The sequence below is a fragment of the Ananas comosus genome, linkage group 2 (genome assembly GCF_001540865.1).
Source record: "Ananas comosus cultivar F153 linkage group 2, ASM154086v1, whole genome shotgun sequence".
Classification (NCBI taxonomy): Eukaryota; Viridiplantae; Streptophyta; class Magnoliopsida; order Poales; family Bromeliaceae; genus Ananas; species Ananas comosus.
In genome coordinates, this window is record NC_033622.1 from 11,431,425 (window position 1) to 11,450,169 (window position 18,745).

At 33.0% G+C, this 18,745-nt stretch overlaps 1 long non-coding RNA gene across 1 annotated transcript; it reads left to right on the forward strand.

The window, feature by feature from the left end:
- LOC109724375 lies at positions 3,222-6,358 on the forward strand. The gene is made up of 2 exons (XR_002219915.1): positions 3,222-3,362; positions 5,924-6,358. It is a non-coding gene; the product is annotated as an uncharacterized LOC109724375 (long non-coding RNA).

The window sequence follows — 18,745 nt, forward strand, 5'->3', positions numbered from 1 at the left end:
AGGAGAGGGAGAGGGAGAGAGTTGGGGAAGAAGAGGAGATGAAGCATGTAGAGAGATGGAGTTGGAGAACCTGGGAAGAAGACAGGAGAAAAGGAGAGAGAAAAAGAGAAAAGAAAAAAAAGACAAAAACAAAAAGAAGGAGAAGAGAAAATGTGGGTTGGTTAACCATCTAACTGAGTTAATCTTTTAAAAGCTCCTTCAATCTCAACCATCCATCTATTTAGATGGATGGCTGATGCTTTAGGAGCACAGGCTGCTGTGCTCTTAAGAGCACGCAGCCAACTCTATATATATATATATATAATATATATATGGAATGTGTATGAAGAGTTTTTTTTTCAAAAAGGTACTTAGTGTAAATTATAGGAAGGGGTGTAAAATAAGCGGGCTGTCTGTGGCCCGCCCTGCCCAGCACGGCCACTTTAGCACCCAGGCCGGCTAGGCCGAGCCGGCTCTTCGGGCCGTACTGGCCACCTATCTGAGGCCGCGACGGCTCGCACGGCACGGCCCGAAACGGGCCTGGGCCGTGCCGGGCCGAGGGAGGCTGACGCCCGGCATGGCACGGCACGCTTAGCCGTGCCAGCCAGGCCAGCACGGCCCGAAACCCAGGCCCAAGGTCTGCATAGCAGACCTTGGGAGAGTGATTTTTGTCCAATAGACTAAAGCAAGTTTGGTCCATTTGACCGAAAATCCATCTCACTCTTAAAAAAAAAAAAAAATGCAATATATTATATATATATATATATATATATATATATATATATATATATATAATATATATTATATATAATATATATATATTATATAAAATTTTATTTTTAAATATATATTCGTTTTTATTATATATAATATTTTATTTTTATATAAAAATATTATTATATAATATTTTATTTATAAATTTGTAATTATTTATTAATATTTCTAAATATATAACTCTTCTATATTATTAATATATGTTTATTATAATTTTATATATATTTAATCTATATATAAAAATTATAATAATAATATACATAGCATATTAATTATTATATTTTTATTATATAGCCGAATTTTTTATCCGAAATTTTTAATTGGTGAACGTATAATATCCTTATAAATCACGTAATCGAATAATTACTAAATCCGTTTTTTAGCCGTATTTTTCAACGAATTTAAAAATTAAAAGACGAATTTTATCCGAATTATACCCGTACCGAATTTTTGTCGAATCCGAATTAACTAACAGTCCATTCATACTAGTTAAGTCCGGCTTAGGTGAAGACACTACAACAAAAACGGTCTATAGCGACACTTTTAAGTGTAGGTACATATCAAAAAAGTGCTGCTAGCTAAAATTACCGACACTTTTAAAACGTGTTGCTATATGTGGGGTCGCTAGGTATATAGTGACAGTTAAAGAGTGTCTCTATAACCTAAAAGAGTGCTGTTAATTTACCAACAACTTATTTAAGCATTTAGCAACCGCCGAAACTCTATCTCGTTGGCTGCGGTGGCGGAGGAGGACGACAGGAATGACTCTTCGTCTAGAATTTCAGTAGATTGAGTGAAGAGAGAAGAAAATATGGTAATCGATTTTTCTTTTTTTTTCTTTTCTGTTTGTAATCGGGTCAAATGGACTGGGTGTGGTGGGTTGAGTAGAGTAATCTTTTATTTTTGGTTGGATTGGGTTTTATATTTAGACATTAGTAGATGTTTTTTTAAGTTTTAGCATAAATGGGACACTTACTAAAAAGTGTCCCAAACATGTGTCCTAACCTAATTCTGTTGTAATGAGAAAACTTTAACAACCTACTCCACAAAGACTTCATTTAAATAGTGAATCTTAGTTTTCTTTTGCCTTCATTGCTATTCACAGCTTGTTTGGTTTTGAATGCCAATTAACACCATTGGGAAAAATGATTGAGGCCGAAAAAATATAAAGAGACTGCAGAATGTATATATCTTAATCGACTAATTACGATATGCGAAACAAACGAAATAACTTTCTATTGTACTTTTTCATCCCACGTAATACAATTTGCATATAATTCCCAACAGAGCCTGCACAATATATCTTCTGGCCAATGTAGTGTAGTACTCCGGCCCAGAATTAGTCAATGCGCCTATTTGGCGCATGACCACATAAAAAGGTCTTTATGAGGAAGCTTCTTAAAGGGACCTTTCTCAATAGACTTAATTGCATTATACTACACTGTAATTTATAATTTTTTAAAATTTTCTACATTATGCTCTTCTTTTTCTTTTTTTTTTTCAAACACAACATTCAACCTTTTTTTTTGTTTTTAAACTCCTCCACTATAATAAGTAATAAATTATAATTTTAAATAAAAACTATTAAAAAATATTGATTGAAAATGGCTGACAAATTATAATTTTAATTCATTTTATATTTTTTTCTATCATCTAATCTATATTTCTTAATAAAGTTTCTGGATTTTGTCTAAAATAATAGATTTAACAATTATAATGTAGATTTATTAATATTATTAATGGTAATATAGAGATTAGTAAGAAAAAATAGTTTAGTAATGTTCATGAGAAAAGAAAATAGTACAAGATAGAAAAAAAAATTAAAATATAGTGTAGAGATTAATAATAATAATAATAATAATAATAATAATAATAATAGCATTGTATATTTTAAAGGGCTTTTCTTTGCATTTAGCTCTCTTGGAAAAAAAAATTTTACAAATAGCCCTACAAAATTTATATTTGCAAGATTAGTCATATCCCCGCCACGCAAATACCACGCAAGCGCCAGGTGAGCGTGCTAGATGGTGTAGGTTAAGTTGAACACGGTGGATCATTGAAATATAGGTTGTATAAGGTGTATAAGTATATTGAACATAATGAATGGTTAACCGTTTTTAACTTAACGTTACTATCCAGCACGCTCGTGTGGCGCTTGCGTAGTGGGAATAGGTCTAATTTTGCAAATATAAATATTGTGAAACTATTTGTGAAAAAAAAAAAATTGAGAGGGCAAAACGAAAAAAAGTCCTAAAAAAATATAGTATGAACAACAAAAAATATATAAAATATAGTGAGTAAAATGTAATTAAGCCTTCTCAAAGGGCCGCGCAGTGTGATCTGCAACTGCTCAGCCCAATAGGCCCGTTTTCTCTCTCCGGCCCAAAATCTCATCCAACCGTCCGTTTGAGATGAAACCTTTCTACACCGTCGGATCTCCAATCTCCAAATCGCCATTTAAAAGTTACCTCCTCTGTCCCTTCGCTCTCCTCCTCCCACATAATCTTTCTAGGGTTTTTCCCAAGAGCCCTTTTTTGCAACAACTGCGGCGGATCGATCCACCGCGACGACCAAAAATGGGAACCCTAGATCGCAAAAAGAAGCGATAGGTGATTCATCTCCCAATCAGTTTGCATCTTTTTTCTTTTTTTTTTTTTGGAATCCAAACCCCTTTTATTCGCTTCTTCTTTAGTTATTTTTGATCGGTTTGTACCCTTTTACCAAGATCATATTTTGGGAGGTCACAAGATCATTCTATATTAGCTACTTGGATTTATTTGAGTAAAAGGTAGAATTTTGATACATTAAAAAGTTTGGCCCTTTAACTTTGACTTGAGTTATTTCAGAAAAAAAAATATATATAGATAAAAATTATGAGTAAATGTGTTTTTTTTTTTTTTGATCTATTGTAATTACAACTGCAATGTTTTGGTCTCAGATTTGTAGTCTCCGCAACTTAAACAGCGGCTAAAAATTGAATTGTTTTGTTTCTGGTTTCAGAATTTCGGTCTGAAACCTCGAAACATGTTTGTAATGCTACATTTCCCAACTTGTTGTTTTGGGAGCTTTGTCATCTATAAAGCAAATAGGTTACTCAGTGCCGAATTTGTGTCGGAAGATGACTATATTTACATCGCCGTAATTGCTAATGTTGTTATGAATTAAGTCCGATTTCACGACGAAACAGCCGTTGCGGTGACATGCTTTTCAATTACTCGGAGTGTTGCGTAAACAGAGATAGATAATTGCGAATATTACTGTGAATTACATTCGATCTCGTCGAAGATAGCCGGTTGTGGCAACATGCTTTTTTATTTTAGTTGTAATGATCAGTGCCTATCATTATTTGTGCCGAGTATGAAATATGCTGAGGCGCTCATTTAAGATGCTTGTTTTAATTCATGTTCTTTATAAATTCCTGATTTTTGTTCCTTGTTTACTGATTGCAATTTCTCTAGCAGATATTATAATTATTATTCTCTTTTTTTTTGTCTGTGTTTTTGTGTGCGCGCATGCGTGCATGCATGCATGGATGCATGCCTCTGTATGTGCGCACGCACGCATGTGTGTGCATGTGTGCACGTGCGGGCGCACGCACATGTGTGTATATGTGCGTGCGCGCATGCGTGCGCGCATGAGTGCCTCTGTGCATGCCTATCTGTGTGTGTTTGTGGGTGCGTGCGTGCATGCATGCATGCCTCTGTGCATGCGTGTGTCGCATGCGCGCATGCATGCGTGCCTCTGCGTGCGTGTGCGCCTCTGTGTGTGCATGTGCAAGTGAGAGATAGGTGCGTGTATGTGTGCCTCTGTGCATGCCTCTACGTGAACTGCACTAGTTTTGTTTTTTGTCTCGTAAGCTGAAGTTCACATTTTGAACTTGCCTATCATCTTTCTATCTGAGCACTGTTTTTATCCTCCTTGCAATTCTTTACCACTGCTGTGGGGTGCTTTGCTGATGCTCAATAATGAAATACGGAGTTTGTCAGGCTTCTAGCATCTACTGTATATGCTAGAAGTTTGGAATATGCTCCGACACTTTCACTAATTATTTTCGACCTCTCAACTTCTGATTTAGTGGACCATCTTTTCAATGTTGCTCTCAACTGAAATGTTTTATCTTTTCTTTCCGGGGAGAAGACTTCCTAGATGATGCATTGTTGCTCCAATTCTTTTATACGATTCTCCATCAAATATTCTGTCTCATAGTATTCTAGTCGGACGCTAATCTTTGAAAGTCATTGGAGCTCTGTGTGCATGTCCGTGGCATTGTTTTAATCTAACCGAGTTCTAAGCTGTTGCGGGCTCCCTTTTTATGTGTTTTCGGGAGTTGAGCTAGAATACTCTCGATAGTAAACGGAGCGTTTTACTATCGAGTTGTTTTCGATGATAAAGCTTCCAAATTGACGATCGGCTCCGTTAAATATGATCTAAACCATTTAAACTACCTAGAAATCAAAATTCATGCACTTTCGATATTGTTCTTTTATCCATCTAGTGAACAGAAAATGAATGGTTGAAAATGAATATTTTTTAAAAAATGATGATAGAAGTCTTGTAATCAAGATCAAGAGTATAGATCTTGTTTTAAATAGTTTAAAGAATTTTCTAACAAAAATTCAATTGATTTGGATATCTTTACACCGTTAAACGAGAAAACGTCTCTTATCGACCATTAAAATTACAAATTTTGAAACCCCTTGATCATTAGGCAAATGATGTCGAATAGATTTGAAATTTGATTTCTAAACACTTTAAGTGGTATAGATCATGTTCAACGGAGCCGATCGTCAATTTGGAAGCTCTATTATCGAAAACAACTCGATAGTAAAATGCCCCGTTTACTATCGAGAGTATTCTACCTCAACTCGTGTTTTCGGTATCGACTTGTTAAGTTCAAGTAGACTGTCTCAGAGCTTCATATATCATCTGTACAATCATTCTGACTCGATGGAACCAGATACTATGTGAAAAAGTAATCCCTCGTGCAGCGCACATCTCGTCTGTGTTAGTAACCATTGATCTTACTGTTGATGAATCACCATAAATACGCATGAAAATCACATGGCAGATGATATTTTTCACAGGGCAGTTTTGTGTATCTACTGTTTACATTGTTCGATCTCGGTATTAAAAGGCAACCTTTTTAACTAATTTACTCATGCCACTGCAGCAGGGGAGCTTTGTGGAGAAGCTGTGAGAGGAAGAGATGCATTGAGTGGTGGGAAGCTGTTTAGCAGGCTCAGACCCAGCAAAACAAGCTATAACTCTCCAGGCCCAAAAGCGGATAGGCGCCGTGGCATGTCGAGTTAAGAAACCGGGGCCGACACAACTGTCTCTCACTGATATACCCAAAAGGATCGGATCGAGATTGCGGCCCTTCGGTCAGGCCCAAGTTCGATCTTATATGTGGTCCAGCAGTTCGGCGAACTGGGATCGTTTCGGCTTCTCAGATAGCTTGATACAACCTGAGGCCATTTTCTTAATATAATGTTATGTGAGTAGAGTTGTTTGAGAATGATTTTATCCGATGAAGGCTGCAATGATAAAATAATGTGTGGCTTTACCTATTTCTTTTGTTATTAAACCATCTGGACATTGATTTGTACATGATCTCAAAATTACAAAAATAAAATAAAATTATACACTCTAGACTTCAAAATTGATATAAAATAATTGGAAAGAAAAGAACCTAAAAAAGACTAACAATTTGCGAAAATGAATTCAAGTTAGTTCGTTTAGAATTTCTTTTTCTTTGTTTCAACTAAGTTGCAGTGCTACTGAATTTTCTAAATTACTGATGGGAAAAGAAATTTCAGTTTGAATACATTTATTTTATTTTATCATTTGTTGTATAGTAAATCAAAAAAAAGTTATAATTAATGTAAGAAGAGGCATTATAGCAATATTAATTAAATATTACTAATAACAAGCGAATTATTATCAATTCCGATTTTAACTTATGGCAATTGAATGAAAGTCATTTGTATTATAGGAAATCCCACCTAATCCATTTGAGAAAATTATATTTTTTTTTCAAAGTTAGGAGGATGGAAACGCCAAAAATAGGGAAAAAAAATGTATAAAATTTATTTGAACTGTAGTCATTTTGAATTTACTATTTGACTAGTAAAATTTTAATTTTACTATCTATTTTTTTATTTATTTAATTTGAGGTAGTTAATGACATTTTTGACTTCAAAATTTAAACTATTATTTTACTTTAATAAATTTATAGTTGTTAGAATTGTATAAAATATACTAACTAAACATATAAAGATAGACGACACAATTAAATTTTGAAGTCAAAATGCTATTAACTGAGTCAAATAAAATAAATTGAAAGGTAAGATAGTAAAAATCAAAATTTTTGAAAAGTTGGGTAATCGATTTAAAATGATCTATAATTCAGATGGGTTCTATATGTTTTTACCATAAAGATTTTATAAGAAACCCTAGACCCTTGTCTCAAATATTCTGGGATTCACTTTTCTACATTTTTAAGTATCTCTAGACCCTGATTCATTATGTTGGAAAATAAAAAAAACAAAATATTCTTAAACCCTAAACCATAATTAATCTCTCATGCATTGTGTATGTGGGTTGTTAGCTTTTGTGCCGAGATTTCTTTTTGCACCCTGCTAGAATTTTAAATTTACTTCCTATAATTACCTGTAACTTTTGTAAAGGTTTACAGGTGTTTACTGCTTGGCTTGACTCGGATCAACAGAAGATCCAAATAAGGAAAGCAATTAAAAAAAATATACTAAAATTTAGATCTACAAACAAAATCCAAGATATATATTGCACTAGATTTTAGGTTAATAATGTTGGATACAAATATTAAAAGCATGGTTTTTAATGGCCTAAGTTTTTAGTGGAAAAACGGTTGTTCACATCGTTAAACATAATATCGATATAGAAAAAATTATGACACGGTTGAACATGGTATCAATATAGAAAAAATTATGTTTGAATCGCACCAAAATATCTCAAGTCCAAACGTAAAGTGTGCGAGAATTTTGAATATAAATATTAAAAATACTATCCATGATTAGTTTAGTAATCGATTTGTCGATTTGTCGAGTCAATCGGTGTACATAGTTTTACTCATAATTATCTACAATGAGCTTCTATACAGCCTCAAGGGAGTTAGTGTTTGCGTCTTTAATTAGTTTTACTCATAATTATTTTTCTATACAGCCTCAAGGGTAGGCTTCTATACAGCCTCAAGGGAGTTAGTTTTACTCATAATTATTTTTCTGTCTCTTTTTCTTTCGTTCCTCGAGTTTCATCCCAAGAAGCTGTAGAGCAAATTTGAATGACAAAAAAAACGTGTTGTTTTTCTTTTTTTTTCCTTCTTTTTTAAGTTTAGCTAGACTCTTCTTTATGTGCATGTGTGCATCATTACCCAGCCCCCATGAAACTACACCACCCAAAAAAAAAAAAAAAAAAAAAAAAAAAAGTTCTATTATTTCTCCTTGTCAAAAGTGCTTTCCCAAAACGCGACAGGGCTTCGACACAAATGGAGAAAGGTTGATCATTAAAGATCTCTAAGCACCAACTCCCATAACTAATCCCATAATCACCACCACACTACTCATATTGCCCATACCTACTTGTAATTATCATTCATCAATGTTATCATTCACCACCCCCCTCCCCAAAAACAAAAGTAATTATTATCATCAATATCAATATTGTGGCATTAATCCTCTCCACTTTGAGAAAAAGTAATCTATCAGCTTCTCTATATTCACAGCTCACCTTTGTTCTATAAAATCATAAGCTATATATCAGAGAGAAAATTAAATAACGGAGTTTAGCGGGACTAAGACTCAGAACTTTCTACTCTAATATGATATTAAATTATTTGAACACTAGCTTTTAGTTTCATGCAAAAATAGTTGTATTCAATCAAAGGTACAAGAATATGATTTTTCTTTAACATTATTTTAACACGAAACTATATACATCATATAATTCTTAATTACGACATTATAACAACTTATAACGGACCCCAAAATTTGAAACTATATGAGATGATAAAAGATCCAATCGATGATAGTATTATAATTTAAAGTGGGAATGATATACGAAAGGAATATTGTTCTCATACTTTATGTAACATAAAAATATTGAATTAGATGCTGTTCTTATATAGAATAACTGTTATACGGAAGATCTCTTTAATTAAAAAAAAATATTATCATCATTTATAAAGCTTATTAGGAATGATTACGAAAAAACAAATCTGATGTGGCATACAATTGAAGTGGATAATGAGTCATGTGTCCCTTCCAACAGCTTAAGTTCTCTTGGAGCTTGACTTGAAGTTGAAAGTGAGTAGGAGAGGAAAAAGGGGTTCAAGGAAAAAGATTTGACCTTGAGGAGTTCATGCTTGGTATATATTATTAAAAGCTTATACTTATGTTAAATGGTTTGAGTGGCCAAGTGATCATTTCCCCCCCCCTCCGCCCCCCTTTTGGGGGTTTAATTTTAAATAAAAACAAGGGGGAAGATCAGGGAAGTTGCTTCTGTGATGGCTTGCTCAACTCCCTATTTTGCCCTTCAATGAATCTTCTCTTTTTTCCCTTTTCTTATGGTCCATTAATTTAATGCAGGACAAAAGTATAGTGATATGTTCTTGTGTTTTTCTATGGGAGCGTATAGAAACATCATATTTGATTTAGTTGGATCAATGTGATTATCTCGACATGTTATTATTGTTTTCTATCGAGCGCATTAAATTTTCTCTTGGTTTCAAATTAATAAAATCGTAAAATCATAATTACGGGCATGCACATGATCATCATGGTTATATATTGGGCTTTGAGAACAATATATAGTGGGTAGTATAATATGAGTTTTGATTTGGGTGCCCTTTAAGAGTAGTAAAATAACTATGAATGAAGTGTTCAATTGACGCGTGCTAAGTACGATTTCGGAATCTCGTGTGATCAATATATATATATATATATATATATATATATCGTTGAGCTAGAATAATCTCAAAAGTACCAAGGGGTTGGTGCTTTTGAGTTTTTAGCCATTGGATGATGTAGGGTTGAGATGATTATAGTAGGTAGTGCTAGGTGGAATAGTGTTTGATCCAAAAGCTATTAGTGAAGGAGTAGATCCAATGGCTAGAAACCTAGAAGCACAAGGGGTTGGTGCTTCTAAAAGTATTCTAGGTCAATTNTTGTGGGCAAAGTTGCAGAATGGTATCAGCCATACACCTTATGTTTTTCTCCGACAGGTCGAATTTCCCATAAGACTGCATAAGCAAAAGATTGGTCTTTTTTTTTGTTGGTTTAGCTTTTTAGAAATTCACTATACAATTTATTGACATACTTATGGCACTTTCCATTTTTAGTATTAGTAAAGTTTTGCATTCAACTAAGCAAAAGATAGTTTCAGAAACTATGCTTTTGTATTAAACTGAAAGCATCTTTACATGTCTTATGATTTTAGTGGGCTATGTGTCATTTTAGTGTTCTGCTAGTATTTATAATTGTTTCGAGAAGTAATTTAATGCAAGAAGTTATTTAAATTTTTCTGATTTCATTCTCTTTATTTGGTGTAGATTCTGAGTAAAATATAGAATGATTAGGAAGTTGGATTCTCTTGACGTCTAATTCATTGTTTTGATAGGAATTCTCTGGAGTATCTAAACAGGCTATCTCAACAGGTTGAATCCACAGTTATGGAGAAGTGCTTTCGATCCATCACTGATCCAAGAAGTGGCATTAACTTGATTCATAATGTTGTATACAAATGTGGGTTAGCTTTGGCTAAGCTTTTCCTTTTAGAAAACATGTTTACCAATGTGTTAGTAGGAAGTGCTCAGTTTATAGAATAGTTCTTTTGGATATTTAATAAGCTTTTATAAATCGTACTTTTTTTTATTGTAGATCTAATATCCATCTGCTAAAACACTCTGCCTTATTAAGATTTTCTTTGTTTTTTACTGTTATTATTATGCTCAAGTTTTTCTCTATGTCACTATGCTTAAGTTTTTTTTAGGGTGGTTTTCGTATTCATAAGTTAAGAATTTTTAATAATTATGATGTTCATCCTCATGTGTTGTTTGTGGATTTAGTCTTTCTTATCTACTTTGATTATTACTTAATTATCTTTGTTATCTTTATTTGCTTTTCAAAATTGGTTTTGGTAATTTATTTTGCTTTAGGAATTCAAGTGGCTTCCAATTTAGTTATCGAGAATTATTTTTTCTTTCACCCCTTTTGATTGCTTTTTTGATGTTTATATGAATGTAGGTAAGATCTACTACTCTGGACTCATGGCTACCGAACAAGGACGCATTTATTCAATGTATTTATTTGACCTTTGAACTTGATAATTTGCTCTAAGAAATATCAATTACTCAAAAGATCTTTGTGTCATTATCTGTCACTTCTTTTTATCACGTCTAAAGTAACTTCTCTTCATTGTTTGCTAGATGCAGAGTGCTTTGCTACTATTGATTTTTGTACTACTGAAGTCGTATATTTTTGGGACAGTCAGTTAGTAATATTTTTTAACAAACTTTTCCTATTAATTTTATTTTATTACTTCATTCTTTACTGACTATTGCTTTTTCTTTGAGCCAACTCTTACAGGTTTTTTTTCAACTTCAACAATTCTAAATTTCATTGTATTTATAGCTGCTTCTACTTTTATTTTTTTGTTATTCAAAATTTTTTAATTCTTCTTTTGTATTTACCTTTTCGTCTTTCTTTAGCTTCTTTTATAAGATCTCAAATATTTTTTCAGATTATTTATGCATTAAATTTTTTTCTCTTATAGTTTTATTTTTGTTTCTTTTTGTTTGTTCTCTATGTTGAAAGTATGATATTTATAAACACAGTAACGAAAATAATCAAATATTATAATTTAAAAAGAAGGAAGAAAAAAATTTAATGCATAAATAATCTGAAAAAATATTTGAGATCTTGTAAAAGAAGCTAAAGAAAGATAAAATAGTAAATGCATAAAAAAATTAAAAAATTTTAAATAACAAATAAATAAAAGTAGAAACAGCTAAAACAACAGTAGTAGGAGCAGCTATAGATACAATGAAATTTAGAATTATAGAAGTTGAAAAAAAACTTGCAAAAGTTGGCCCAAAGAAAAACTAATAGTCAGTAAAAAATAAAGTAAATAATGAAATAGGATTAATAAAAAAAGTATTAAAAAATGTTACTAACCGACTATTTCAAAAATATATGAGTGCAATAATACAAAAAATAATAGTAGTAAAATAAAAACACAATATTCTTTTGCAACCCAAGTATGCGGTAGAAGAAATAATAGCAACAACAGATCAAGTGGAGCAGAAACTTACAAAATTGATTAGAATATATAGGTTGCAGAATTTATAGTCAAAAAAATAATTTTAAACAGAAATAGTAAAATAATATCATCACAATAATTGAAAAAATAAAATATTCAACAAACAAATGAAAAAAATAATATCAGCAGAGAAATAGAGATTTTTATCGCAAATAAAAATTTTATAGAGCCATATTATATAGGCAAAAAAAAATCGCATTCAATGTAAAATGTCCCTTCGGATTCAAAAAATACAAATATTCGAGAAGTCGAAGAGAGTGTAGAGAATGAATTCGAACCATTTTTGCAACCAGAGGGGGATTAATCGGCAGGAACCAAGCATTGCTAACAAAGAACGCGCGACGGAAAGAATAACCGACAATGAACTTGGTCCAATTTTCTGTCTAAAGAAGACGCATTAGAAGTTAGAGAGACATCTAGGAAGGTGAGCGGCATCTAAGGAGGTAATTTAGTATGACAAAGTCCCACAAAAATACAAAATTAAGCTAATATTGCCATGTGGACAAAAGGGTAAGGATTTTCATAGGAGTTTATAGATATGAAGTAATTAGATTTCGAACTTAAAACTTCGAGTATCAAGTATCAAGCTCTTTCCACTTTTATTGGGGAGGGTTGATATGTGGTTCAAAAATTACACTTAACTATTCTACAATTTAGTCCATTCTTATTTTGCTATCCTATAATTTAAAAATTTACATCTAATTGTTCTATAGTTTTTAAAAAAACTTGATTTCCTATCTTATCTAATGGTAGATTTTTTTTTTGATAAAAATAAATATAAAAATCATAAGATAGTTAAGTATATTTTTGGAAAAACTTCAAAAAAACTCCGTATGGTTTCGCACGTTTTCACTTTAGTACCCTATGATTTAAAGTGTATTAAGTTAGTACCCTATGGTTTCGCACTTTTTCAATTTAGTACCTTATGGTTTAAAGTGTATCAAGTTAGTACTCTGTGATTTTATTTTTGTATCAAGTTAGGCTTAGTTTGGTATTGAGGCGGATCTAACGCTATTAGATAGAATGGAGTTGAGAAAAAGCATATAGGGATATGCTTCTGCTTTTTTCGATAGGACCGCAGAAAATATATCGTAACCGACTAACTGCAATATGCGAAACGCAATATTACGTACGGAAACAAACATGATTTTTTTTTTATCGTCGTTTCACACCGCCCGGAACACAATCTCCCCGCAATCCCAAACGAAGCCTTAGTACCATGTGGTTTCATTTTTCTCTTTTTATTATCCATTCGGGATATATTTTTCGTTAAATTAACTAAAGGGTACTAAAATGAATATCCGATAAACCTAGATAAGGTATCTGAAGTTTTTTGTATATAATTTAACGAAATATTAAACCACAGGGTACTAAAGTGAGAAAGTGCAAAACCACAAACTTTAAACCACAGGATACTAAAATGAGAAAGTGCGAAAACCACACGATACTAATTTGGTACATTTTAAATTATAGGATACTAAAATAAGAAAGTGCGAAATCAGGGTATTTAAAGTTTTCCCTGTATTTTTTTGAACTACAGTGGGTAAAAGAGAAAATAAACTAAATGGTAGGAAGAAAGTTAGGGTTGATTTCTTTCACGTCCTTCCAAAAAGTTGCAAGTCAAAGACAATCGTTGTTAAAAGAGGGCTCAAATAAAATTTCAAATCAATTTTATTATGCCAAATAACATAGTAAAATATTTAATAAAAAATAATCTAATTATTCCATATTAAAATATTATTTAAAAATCCGTTATTTTAAATTTTGTACCGTACAAAAAATTCAATTACATATTATTATCCACATACAAAATATAGATTTCAAAAATGCTACGCCTGCTTATATATATATAATCGGGATGAAATATTTGTAACCAGCTAAAAGGGTTATCAGCAAAAATTTTAAGAAAAACTTTAAATATTATCACTGTAATTTCACATTTTTTTACTTTAGTATTCCATAGTTTAAAATATATTATTTTTATATCAAACAATTTTATTTTTTTACTGATAAAGTTAAAACTATAATTAAAGTACTAAGGTGAAAATTTGATAAGCCATATAATACTAAAATGAATATTTGATAAAACATAAGTAGAGTACCTGAGACGGTGATATTATTTTACGTGGGGGGCGCAATTGCATCGGAATGTACAGAATCACTCAATTTAGATACTGCGTCGGGGCAAAACGGTAAATGCAGGTGATGATGAGCGTGAGCAACATTTGCGCGCGTGGAGGGGGAAGAGGACAAGGTGGTGGACTCTACACACACACACTCACTCACTCTCTCTCTCTCTCTCTCTCTCTCTCTCTCTCTACACACACACGTAGTGGGCTCATCGCATGCTCGGCAACTGAAACAGGCACGTGCGGGGCCCACCGCTGAGTTCCCGCGAGAGGATACACACCCCTCGCCCTTTATCTCTACTCATTTTGTTGCAGTATTCATTTTTAATAAATTAATTATATACTGGCCGCTACAAATATAATAAATTATAAATATATTTTGATCAATTTGTATAAAAAATTTGCTAGTTTTGTATTTTTTAAAAGTAGGCCATTTTTTTCGATTTTACAGATTCGAACCGGATTTTTAGTAAATCGATAAAAGTATTCTTTTTTTTTTTTTTTCTCTCCTTTTTTTTCTCGCGTTCTTTTTTTTTCTCGCCGAAGAAAGAGACGGGGGCGAAGGCGGAAACGGCTTCCATCGTCTCTTCACCTCACGCCCTCACCCCCACCCTTGCCCGCGCACCCCTCGCCCTACTCGCATCCGACCCTGCCGAAGCCGCGCTGCGACCCTCTTTTTTTTTTCTCTCTATCCGATCCTCCTCCACCTTCTCCGTAGCTCTCCGCGACAATAACGAGAACTGTAACACATCCTCTTTCTCCGCTTTCGCCCTCCACCTTCACTACAGCGGATTTTATACCCACCAAATAAACTCGTCGTCCCCACTGCCGCTGCCGGCGAGAAAGAGGAACTACTTTTCGGGGCCGAGAAGCTCGCCGGTGAGGGAAGGAGCACGCGGCCCACCCACCTACCCCAGAAGGCGGCGGCGAGCGCGGCCTCAACAATATCAGAGGCGAGGAGGACGAGAAATGCACGGAAGAATCTCTGGATTAGCACTTTTATTTTTTTTTCAAAAAAAAAAACTAAAAGGCTAAAAACTAGAGAATAATAAGGAAAACAAGAGAAGAAGGAAGAAGAAAATGAATTTGCACTGTTAAGATTAAATTACACTGTTTTAAAAGAACGTTACACTATTATGGACATAAGTTGCACTATTTTAAATATAAAATGCACCCTTTAAAATAAAAATTACACTCTTTAAACAAAAGTTGCACTCTTTAAGAGATATTTATACTGTTTCTCCTCTTGTTGCACTCTTTAAGAGAAAATATTTACACTAGTTTTTCTCTTGTTGCACTATTTCTTCTCTTGTTGCACTATTTCTCCTGTTAAAGGGTGCAATTTACACATCAACACATTAAAGGAGAAATAGTACAACAAGAGAAGAAATAATGTAATAAGAAAAGAAATAGTATAAATATCTACTCTTAAAGAGTGCAACAAGAGGAGAAATAGTAAAAATATCTCTCAAAGAGTACAGCTTTCGTTTAAAAAGTGTAACTTTCATCTTAAAAGGCAATTTACATTTAAAAGAGTGTAACTGACATCCATAATAGTGTAACATTCTTTTAAAACAGTGCAATTTAATCTTAACAGTGCAGATTCATTTTCTTCTTCCTTCTTCTCTGATTTTCTTTATTATTCTCTAGTTTTTTGCATTTTAGTTATTTTTTTTGTTTTAAACAAACAAAAGTGCTAATATAGAGATGCTCCCGTGCATTCCTCGCCGTCTTCTCGCCTCCGACACCATCGAGGCCGCGCTCGTTGCCGCCCTCTGGGGTAGGCTGGTGGGCCGCGTGTCCCCTCCCTCGCCGGTGAGCTTCTCGACGCTGAGAAGTGCTTTCTCTTTATCGTCAACGGCGGTGGTGAAAACGTGAGTTCCTATAAATGAGTTTGGTTGGTGCAAAATTCGCTGCAGTGGAGGTGGAGGGCGAAGGCGGAGGAAGAGGACGCGTTACCATTCTCGTTATCGTCGCGGAGAGCCGTAGAGGAGGGTCGAAGAAAAAAAAAAAAAAAGAGTGTCGCAGCGCGGCCTTAGCGAGGTCGGAGGCGAGTAGGGCGAGGGGTGCGTGGGCGAGGGTGAGGGCGAGGGCGTGAAGTGCAGAGACGATGGGGCCATTTCCGCATTCGCCTCCGCCGCCTTCTTCGGCGAGAATAAAGAAGAACGCGAGAAAAANAAAGAAGAACGCGAGAAAAAAAAAAAAAAAAGGAGAGAAAAAAAGGTATAAGAAAATTTTGATCAGTTAACTAAAAATTCGGACCGAATCTGAAAAATCGAAAAAAGTGGCACACTTTTGCAAAAGCGCAAAATTAATGGATTTTTTATACAAATTGGCCATATATTTTTACAAAGATCATATATATTGTTTCTACAATAATTCTGATATTTTCAAATGTCCATGTCATTAGAATCCGTTATAAAATTTTTGTTAACTATTTGTTAAATACTTAATGCTGATTAGTTTTTGATATTTTTACTCTTATATTTTACTGTTATAAGTTTTGGAGGAATATATTTGTAATTACAAATTTGAAAATATAAATAGTTCTCTTAGGTATCATTTGGTTCGGCGGTAAGCAAAAAATGGATATTTCAGGAAAAAGTATAAATTGAGATACAAGCGGGGATTAGATCAATTTTGCGTTTAGATGAAAATTAGGTTATTCCTGCGAATAAAAAAAAACAGCATTTGGTTAGATAAGCTGGAATAAGAAGTATAATATTGAGTTTTTATAAATAAAAAATAATGATATTATCCTCTTATTATATTTGAATTTAAATTTTTAAAATTTTAAATTTATATTTTTAAATTTAAAANTAATAAAAATAATGTATTATAATATATAATATATTATATTTATATAATTTAGTTTTAATTCAATTTATAATTTTAATTAAGTTTGAAATTAAGTATTGGAATAACACTATTCCACCAAAATGGTGGAATAGCAAATTTTCTTGCTATTCGGGGATAATCGGAAATAACAAGATTTGACCGGAATAAAATATCCCGGTAAAATATCACCCCGTTTTGCGGAATAGTCGGGATAACTTTCGTTATCCCCGCTTATCCCCCGAACCAAACGGGGCCAAACGGTAATAAATCAAAGGAATATATTTAAAAATATCAGAACTTTTGTAGGGACAACGTATAAAAATTGAACTTTGTAGGGGTATATTTGCCATTTACTATGTTAGCATGAACCTGTATGAAATTAATCTTTTTTTTATAGGTTAATTATATACAGATCTCTACAAATATTATGAGTTACAAACATATTTATGCAAAGTTCAATTTTCATATGTTGTTTTATAAAAGTCTTGATACTTTTAAATATGTTCCTATCGTTAGAATCCGTTAGAATAATTTAGCTAAATATAGGTTAAATACTAACCTCTGGTTAGCTAATGAAGTGAATTGACCTTTTTATTCCTCTTCAATTGACATTTGAGACTTTTAGAGGAAAATTTTTGTGATAACAAAAAAATCATTTCACTTATAAAATAGACAGTATTTTTCCAATAATAAACCAAAGGGACAGATTTGAAAACACTTAGATTTTTGAAAAAATAATATATGAAAGTTGAACTTTGTGACAATATATTTGTAATTTATTATATTTGCAGGACCGGTGTTAAATTAACTTTTTTTTATAATTATTTATTATCCTTTATATTATTGTTGTTTTCTTTTTTTAATTTACTTTTAGTTTGATTTCTAATTTTGGAGTTACCAATCCATGTCCGTATTAGTGTGCCCCACACACGGAATTGTTTCAGTTAGCAGCGGAGCTTAATTATAACGGGTCGGATGTGAAAAATACCCTTTAAGGGATCAAATTAGTCAATTTATGTTGGATCTAAGGTGCACATTTTTTAACAGAAGCTCTACAAATGAGTCAACATGTGCCCGTCATCGAGCATTAATAGATTTGTATCGACGTGCCACCCATTTTTCTCGCCGAGTTGACGAAAAGATAGAGTCAGGCTATGTCAGGTTTGAATGCTCGTTGGAACCACACTCACTTGAGGACAAATCAGAGTTCTTATCGGCATGCCACGTGGCCAAGAAGTTGACTTTAAGATTGATGCATGTACTGTTCAGTTTTGAAACGCATTTAACAAAAAATAAGTAAGTTTGTAATTGATGCAAGTACAATTCAGCTGTGAAACACATTTAACAAAAATACAAACATTTGTTTTGGAATCGAATGCGATGGCCATAAATACTCGAGATGTGCCATCTAGTGGTAGACAATTTTTTGAAGAACATTTCTTTTAAACGGCAGATATCAACCATTAAAAATTAATAATTTTGAATCCTTTCGATTGCTAGATAAATAATATCGAAAATCGTAAAAATTATTTTTTAGAAACTTCAAATACGTTAGATCAAGTCTAACGGGACCGATTTTTGATTCGAAAATTTCATCATCGAAAACAGCTCTAAAAGTACAGCAGTCCTGCTATATATATATATATATATATATATATATATATATATATATA